Source organism: Ochotona curzoniae, unplaced genomic scaffold (genome assembly GCF_017591425.1).
Source record: "Ochotona curzoniae isolate NIBS_2020 unplaced genomic scaffold, NIBS_Ocur_1.0 scaffold_3208, whole genome shotgun sequence".
In the NCBI taxonomy this organism is placed as follows: Eukaryota; Metazoa; Chordata; class Mammalia; order Lagomorpha; family Ochotonidae; genus Ochotona; species Ochotona curzoniae.
Genome location: NW_024467106.1, coordinates 25,757,743 through 25,765,644, shown reverse-complemented (window position 1 = coordinate 25,765,644; position 7,902 = coordinate 25,757,743). Strand labels below are relative to the sequence as shown.

The 7,902-nt window shown below is 43.0% G+C and overlaps 1 long non-coding RNA gene and 1 pseudogene across 1 annotated transcript; both read right to left on the bottom strand.

Annotated features, from left to right (window-relative positions):
* Positions 1-1,869: 1,869 nt before the first annotated feature.
* On the bottom strand, positions 1,870-2,555 carry LOC121144927 (annotated as a pseudogene).
* A 1,144-nt stretch (positions 2,556-3,699) lies between these two features.
* LOC121144664 lies at positions 3,700-7,792 on the bottom strand. The gene is made up of 3 exons (XR_005881905.1): positions 7,486-7,792; positions 5,738-5,801; positions 3,700-4,138 (listed from the first exon to the last, which is right to left on the bottom strand). It is a non-coding gene; the product is annotated as an uncharacterized LOC121144664 (long non-coding RNA).
* Between the last annotated feature and the right edge of the window lie 110 nt (positions 7,793-7,902).

The following is a 7,902-nucleotide window of genomic DNA, read 5'->3' as shown; positions in this document are numbered from 1 at the left end:
GAGACACCAAAGGGTCTTGGGATTTTAAGCATTCCCTGACCCCTCCTTGTTGGGCAGGGAACCACAGGTAAGATGTTCCCCATTGGTGGTCTCTTAATCAGTTAGGAAATGGGTGGACAATGCTGGTGCCACCCACCTGAAGGTATGGCCAAGACCTCAGCAGGCCTGGATGGTCTCAAGTACATGAAGTTTCCTTTAAGATTATGTTACTGAGTTACACAGAGACAGACAAAGAGACAGAGAGAGATCTTGCATCTGTTGGTTCACTCCTCAAATGGCTCCAATGGCCAGACAGGGCCCATCCAGCACTGGTAACCAGGGTCATCTTCCAGGTTTTTCACATGACTGCAGGTTCTCAAGGCCTTGGGACATCCTTTACTGCTTTTCCAGGACATTAGCAGAAAGCTGGCTCAGAAGTAAATAAGCCAGGACTCGAACTGGAATCCATGTAGGATACCAGCATTGAAGTCAGAGAATTAGTCATATAAACTGTGCCAGCCCCTATCTTTTCTTTTCACATCTAACCAGATGAGCCAATAGTTGAATTCTACAGCTATGTGAATGTTAAATGCCAGAAGAGTGGCGCCTGAGACCGCATGGCCTGGCTCATCTGGACTCTGTTCCTGCACCATGGGGAGCTGCTTGAGCACGTCTGATTACTGAACTGGATGAGCACATCTGGGAGATCTGGGGACAAGCATTAACATTATCAGGGCTGGCTGCGATACAGAGAGAAGTCATGCTGTTTCAAAATATTTTGATTTTTATCTTGATATGCCAAGACCTGTAGCAAGACAGAGCTATGGTACCAAAAGCTCTTTGAAGTGAGCCTTGCACATCGAGGTGCTCCTCAACATTCCACATAGTGTTTAAAAGTGAACATACACACACACAAACATACTACAGAAAGAAAAGATTATTAGGAAAGCAAAAGGACAGAAATGCAAAGAAGGAAGAGAAATCCTTTCGTCAAAAAGACAGAGGGAAAGGATATTTAATTTCAACATTTAGAATCCCAAGGTAATGAAAACCAGGACTGAGTACTCTTCGGATGAAAGACAGTCTCTACAGAACAAAGATTATTCTTCCCAGTTTGATCCAGGAAACAAATAAGGCCATTCTCAGATACATGACTTTCTTGTTTGTTTTAACTAAGTAGCTTCAAAGAAGACAGTCTCCTATTGCTGCAAGTGGAGGATCGATAACTTATTGCTATTGTAAAAGAGGTTTAGTCAACATTTTATGAGCACTGGACATGTCTGTAATGTCTGTACTGTTGTAACCCAGTTACTGGTCACAGAGCATTTTAACCTTGGGCTTGGAGTTTCCTCAGAGGATGACACTGTAGACATTCATGGTCATGAACTTTCAGCGGGAACAGCCCAAAGCTGTCAACTGTCCTAAACCCTGAACTGGCAGAATGTGAGTTATTATTGAGTTTTAAAGTTAAATAGTAGACATCTTACTCCGAGTTCCAATATCACAATATAACCTTTATAGCTTTATATACAATTTTATAAAGGAGTTGTATTGCAGAGATTATTTTGATATTAGACTAAACTTTCCAAAGTTATACATAATTCCTTTGTGTTTCTACCACTGAGAGAGTTCTGCTAATTGCAAAACCCTGTAACTACAGTGGTGGTATTTTGTTTTGTTTTTCTCTAAATTAAGCATACAGTAATCCTGCCAATGTTAATCAAAATCAGTCATGTGGCTGGTCTGAAAGTTAGATACAAATACTGTCTATCACATAGACCATTTTTGCTAGGCTGAGGTTAGCAAAAAAAAAAAAATCATCACTACACTATTTTTTTTTTAAGTAGCATCAAGGGATATATGTGGTGGTTAGAGAGTGACATGAACAGGTCAGAGTATGAGGGACCTTTCTGCAGTATCTCCCTCATCTCCCTGGTGTTCTACTGCCCATGGAATGAGACTGCGCCTAAGCAACCTGCAGGATGGGGTACTGTCTCTGTAAGACCGTTCTTGATTAGCGTATCCAATGCGACAACTGCTTCATCACATACTGTTTTTTTTTTTTTTTCCCCAGGATGGAGGCCTTTCCAAAAGAGTTGAGAATCTTATAATGTCATGGTAAGACAGAAGTGTGTGTCATGTCAAATTGGATTGGGTGTGTGGGGCTATTTGTTTCTTACCAATTTAAAAATGCTTCCTGGGAAGCTGGCTGGGAATTCAATACTGTGGTTCCCTTATTGTCTCCAGATGCCACATCAGACAGATACCTAAGACAATCTTTCATTTTCAGGCAAAATGCCTTATTCTGGTGGTGTAGCTCTGGGAATAAAATATTTGCTCAGCAGCTCCGGAACACCATTGCAGACACCCTGCAGCTCTGGCCGGATCTTCTCAGGATGCTCCTTGCCCATTTGCTGCTACTTCTTCCTGGTTTTCCGTTCAGTGTTGGAGCTGACACACTGGGAAGAACTCAGGTGTCTACCATATTCTGGTAGGCAATAGAGACAGTTCTCTTCATTGGGGAGTTTGTTCCCTCGCTGCGTGGCGGCCTTTGTGTCTGTGGCCCATGTTGTCATAGCACTTGGTCTGTCTAGGCTTTATCTGCTGTTCCCTTGCTCCTAAAGGCCATGAATACCTAAATTCTTTATTCAGATTTATAAGTGCCTCTAAGATTAAACCCAGTTTGGGTGCTCAGTGTATTTCCCAGGCCTGGCTCCTGTGTGTGTGTATGTAGGAGAAGGAGGTGCAGGTGAAGGGAGAGAGGTGTGGAAGTGATGCAGAGTGGCGAGACAAGGGTAGCTGAAAATACAAGGAGAGCACTGTCAGGAGGCTCACCATCCTTAACTAAAGCAGTGTTCCTTAAACCTGTGTGGAGAGTGCTGTGGGCAGGTGCTCCTAGCAAGGCTTAATCACGCGAGCAGGAGTACCAAAACGGGAGCATAAAGATATCAAGGAGAGCAGGACTTACTTGGAGTATGACAAGTGCAAGGTTAAAAACCAAGATGTGCATAAAAAAAGGGCCAAAATGCCAAAAAAAAAAAAAAATACCCTCTCCAAGGAATAGCATCTGATAATGAAACAGTCTTTAGCAAAGTAAATAAAGCCCCTTACCAAGAAAAATCTCCAACAAAGGACCTCCCTCCCCATCATTAACAATATTAAGCCTTTGCTTTATACCCTACAGAGGCAGTGGGGGCTGATGTCAGGAAGTAGCCCGACTGAACATTCAAAAGAGAATTTGAGGTGGGTCTTGAGTACTTCCCATTTCCTTGCTGTATTAATAAAATGTTGGGAGTGTTGGGTCTGGCGTGGTAGCCTAGTGGCTAAAGTCCTCGCTTTGCATGCGCCTGGATCCCATATGGGTGCCGGTTCTAATCCTGGCTGCCCTGTTTCTTATCCAGCTCCCTGCTGTGGTCTGGGAAAACAGGTGAGGATGGCTCTAAGCCTTGGGATCCTGCACCCATGTGGGAGACCCAAAAAAGGCTCCTGGCTTTGGCTTGGCATAGCTCTGGCTGTTGCGGCTGCTTGGGGAGTGAATCATAGGATGAAAGATCTTTCTCTCTGTCTCTCCTTCTCTCTGTATATCTGACTTTCTAATAAAAATAAATAAATCTTTTAAAAAATGTCATGGCATTAGGAACATGATTGAAGTGGACATGTCATGCCAATGACAATTTTATTATGACGGCATTATAATGACCTAATGGTAACAGGGAAAGAGGCAGGGGTGGGAGTGGGGTGGGAGGCTGCATCCTGAAGCTACATTGGTTATTTCCAGCTAGTAGGGATTCCAAGTGGGCAATACTGTGAAACTTGCAGTTTCTCCTACTGGGAAAAGGCAGGGGCCTGCTGGGCCCTGGGAGCTGGACTCACCTGGCAGATAGACAGGGAGGTCTGAGTTGTGCACAGAAAGGGAGTTTGGATGCTCCACAGAAGGTGTTTGTCATGCACGTCAGGCCACCCTGTCATCTGTGCTGGCCAAAGCTGTCAAGCTGCAAACTGCCTGAGCTGCCATCGCCACCCCGTGCAGGTTGGTGAGGAGCTGGCAGGAGCATTTCCACGGGAGCTTTCACGACAAGCGTCTGCTGTCCAGTCTGGCCGCAGCAGTCAGTCGGTCCACTCTGTCTTGCTGGTTGCACCTGCACTCCTTCCCTAGTTACTGTATGTGCCACAAGAACAGGAAGCATGATGGCTCAAGTGAGAATCTGCATTTTCTGATTCACCAAACCTTGAGTAGGCGCTACAGAATCTGTATGTTTCTGTACAAGAAATGATGTCACACTAGGTAAACACAAATTGTCTTAAAACATGGTTAAACAAGGGACTTCCAGAATTATACTTTGTATGCAAATAACCCACTTTGAATTGCATATGTTATTTGAGTATATAGGATTCTAACAGTAATGTTACAGCAGAGAACATAGAAAAACATGACAAACCACAAATCCAAAATATTTTAATTTTGTCCTTAATAAAAGCATTAAGTTTTAGCTGCCCAGAGATCTAAGAATTAAACATGATTGATGGGTCAGCTGACTGCCCCGCAGTTTCTGCAATAGAGCAAACGAGGCATGTTGCCTGCTGCCACCTTGTGGCAGAATCGTGCAGTTAGTGAAGGCTGGATCCAATATTCTTTGACAAAGTAACATCAAAAATCTATTTCCTCATTTTGAAAAAAAAATTAATTATTTTACTCTATTTAGTTATATTATTGGAAAAGCAATGAGATAGAAAGTTCAATCAGGTATTCTTTAGCATTGCTAACATTGTTTTATTTCTGAATCAGGTGACATTTTATTTCTCTAGGGCTATACATTTTTCTTCTTATTAATTAAGATGGTGAGTATATGGTTCTTTGTCACTCTCCCCTCCATCTAGCCCATGTTTCCAATTTTCTGGAGTGAGGTCATTGTTACCTGCTTGAGTCAGGGTAGGCCGCTGTGACGATGTCACATGACTGGCACTTTTGGTAAAGAGCGACCTCATTTGTAACTGGGGAATATGACTACCTACTCCGAGGAATACTTTTGTGTCTACTTGGCTGGGTCATGGTGCTCAGACATTTGATCAAATATTATTCTGGACATTTCTGTGAAGGCATTTATTGGGTGAGTTAAACAATAAAATTTTTGGACCAAAATTAATTACTCCCCATAATGTAGGTAGGGCTTCACTCAATAGTCAAAGAGCTTAATGCAAAAAAAAAAAAAAAATTTCCCCACCCCTCCCAGTATGAAGGAATTCTAAGAGCAGATTGCTCTGGCCTTAAGCTGCAAGTCTTCTCTGGGTCTCCAGACTGGCAGCCTGCTCTGCCAATTCCTTACCATCTTTCTCGCCATCTGCCCAGCTCTCCTTCTCTAGACCCCCTCTGAAGGTGTCAGGCAACTGCTTAGAACTTCCGAAAAGACAGATTCTACCAATAGCTGGAAGATACAGTTTCCCACATGGTGAGAGTTGGAAACTGCTAAGAGGTCTGGTATTTTCTCATTATCTTATTTAATATCTGAAATGTGGGGTGAAGTTAGGGGCCATTTAATTCAGTGCATCTGACTCTACTTCCTAACCTTCCTCTGGGTTCTGCCTGATTTTGTGTGTTGACCTTTACGTTCAAAGTTGGGAGCAAGAAGGCTCTAAATGTTTCAAGCCTCTCACAAAAACTCTGTCAAGGAAAGAAAATTGTGCAGTTCAAGTATTTTAAGAGATTCACCCTGATTACACTGCCCATGGTTGAGGTTTAGCTTGCAGGGGTGGCGCTTACCATTCACATTAAGATAATTTTTCGTCACAGAGATGAAACCAACTTCTCCCAAGACATATGGAATCTAGGGCATAAACAGATACAAGAATGAAATTCTGATTCTATTCTTTTCAGAATGTAAGGGAGAAGTAATGGATACTGTGTAGGTAATGAAACCAATGTCTACCCAATGTCCATGATGAGCTTGTCAAGTGCACATCATGCTGGCGAGGGTAATTAAACTCAATTAGTACCAAGGAAAAGACAAGGAATAGTGATGATTCTGATACCCAGGGATGAAGTTAATAAAGGGGAAGCTCTTTACTATAGATAATGTCACCATACAAGAAGAGAACTTTGGTGTTGGACCAGTGCTGGGGCATGGTGGGTTAAGTGTCACCTGTGGTGCCAGAATTCCATATGGGTGCCAGTTTGAGTCCTGACTGTCCCATTTTTGGTCAACCTCCCTGCTGATGCACCTTGCAAAGCTTTCCCAAGGCATTGGGCACTGTACCCACATGGGAAACTCAGGGGAAGGTCCTGGATCCTGGCTTCAGACTGGTTCAACACTAGTCCTTGTAGCCATTTAGAGAAAGAACCAGCAAATTGAAGATCTCTGTCTCTCCTTCTCTCTGCAACACTTTCCTTCAAATGATAATAATAGTAATAATAATAAAGGGAGTATAACTCGGGTCTTGCTAGATTTTAACACTTTCAAGAGAAGTTATTGATCTGGATTTTATTTTAAATATCTGTATTTTAAATCTGGCAACTGAGTTTTTGTTTTTTACAGGGAAACAAAAACAGGTCAGGATAAAGAAGGTATATCTGTGGCTGATATAGTTTGTGAATTTCTAGTTTACAAACTCTGGTCTAGAATTATTGCTTGTCACTCACTAGTTTTGTGGGCTTGCCAAGAGTAGAGAAGCAAAGGAGGGAGATCAAAGAATGAGTGTCATGGTGTCATATAATACTTTTTAGGAAGTGGGTCCCCAGCCGGTTTTGTAATGAGGAAAGCCTTATTAGATTTAAAAATATTTAAACTTTTAATACTGATTGCTTCGTTGAGAGGGATGCATACCCATGTGGGCTTCTGGTTAGTGTGGGGAGGTTGCTTATCTCCTGATTAAACAAAGGCATTGTTTATTTTAACGGCAAATAACGGTTTCTCATAAAAATTCATTATGTTCCACCGTCCCATACAGAGAGCCTATATAAACTGAACAATAAGTACCACTTATGGAAACTTTAGAAATAAATATGTTTTTCTAGTTCTGTTCTTCTGAAAAAATAGAGGAGCAACGAGAGCATTTGAAAATATTCTTAAATTCATTATGAAAATGACATACTTTACTGCACTTTTACCAGATGTCCAAGTGAACAAGATTATAAACATAACTGACATGTTTGTAAGATAGTATATTTTCATGCTCTAGATTATGATTTTTGCCATATTTTTAATCCACCAATTTCATTGAAGTATTTGTGGACTTGAAAATTCGGGAATTAAAGGGTTAACTAAAATAAACGCGTTCTTAATGAGCTTAAAATAGGCTTGGGTAAGGAGGGCAGAGACGAGTAACGGATTTGCATTTTTCCTTTCCCCTGGCCAAGTTCTGGTCCCATACAGCACAGGAGTCCTGCGCTGGGATCTTAGCAGTTGCGAGGGGGAGGGAGACAGCAACACGTTCTGTCCAGGCTCCATCTTCAGGGCCCCTCCCCCCACGGTACCAGGGATTCCAACGTGTACACAGAGCTGTGATACAAACCTACAAAACCTGAAATGTATGAAAGCCCTCATTTCATCATTAAGAGGCTTTGGGTAGCGTTTCTCGAGGTATCTAAGTCGGGTCTGTCTCCTCCTGGACAATGACGGATCCTTCAGGCAAACGGCAGTCTCAGTGAGGAATTTTATCGCAGCAGCGAACCCAGATGGCAGCGGCAGCGGCAGCAGCAAAGCCCAAATCCCCGAACACCGCCTTCTCCGTGTCCGACGTTCCTCCCGCCACCTGCGGAGGGCTATGAGAGCGGCGCGCCGACCCGCCTAAGGGTTGCTAGAGAGGCAACCTTGCCTCAGAGTCGCGGCGCCTTTGCTTGCGTCACTTCCGCCCTCCTGCGCCTCACAGTCTACTGGGCAGGTTTGAAGCAACTTCCTCTTTCCTTTCCCTTTTTCCTCTCCCCGGCCC